This window comes from Suhomyces tanzawaensis, assembly GCF_001661415.1.
Source record: "Suhomyces tanzawaensis NRRL Y-17324 unplaced genomic scaffold CANTAscaffold_3, whole genome shotgun sequence".
In the NCBI taxonomy this organism is placed as follows: domain Eukaryota; kingdom Fungi; phylum Ascomycota; class Pichiomycetes; order Serinales; family Debaryomycetaceae; genus Suhomyces; species Suhomyces tanzawaensis.
In genome coordinates, this window is record NW_017963638.1 from 17,190 (window position 1) to 17,455 (window position 266).

Genomic DNA, 266 nt, shown 5'->3' on the forward strand with positions numbered 1-266 from the left:
GGCTTGGTGACAGTAGTAGTGAAAGTACCGGTCCATGGCGAAGTCACGGTGACAGTGGCAGTAGTTGGGACAGGAGTCTCAATAATAACAGTGTCAGTACCGTTACCTGGTCTAGTAATGGTGGTGGTGAAAGAACCAGTCCATGGGGTAGTAATGGTGGTAGTTGGGACAGGAGTCTCGATGATCACAGTGTCAGTACCGTTACCTGGCTTGGTGACAGTAGTAGTGAAAGATCCGGTCCATGGGGTAGTAATGGTGGTGGTTGG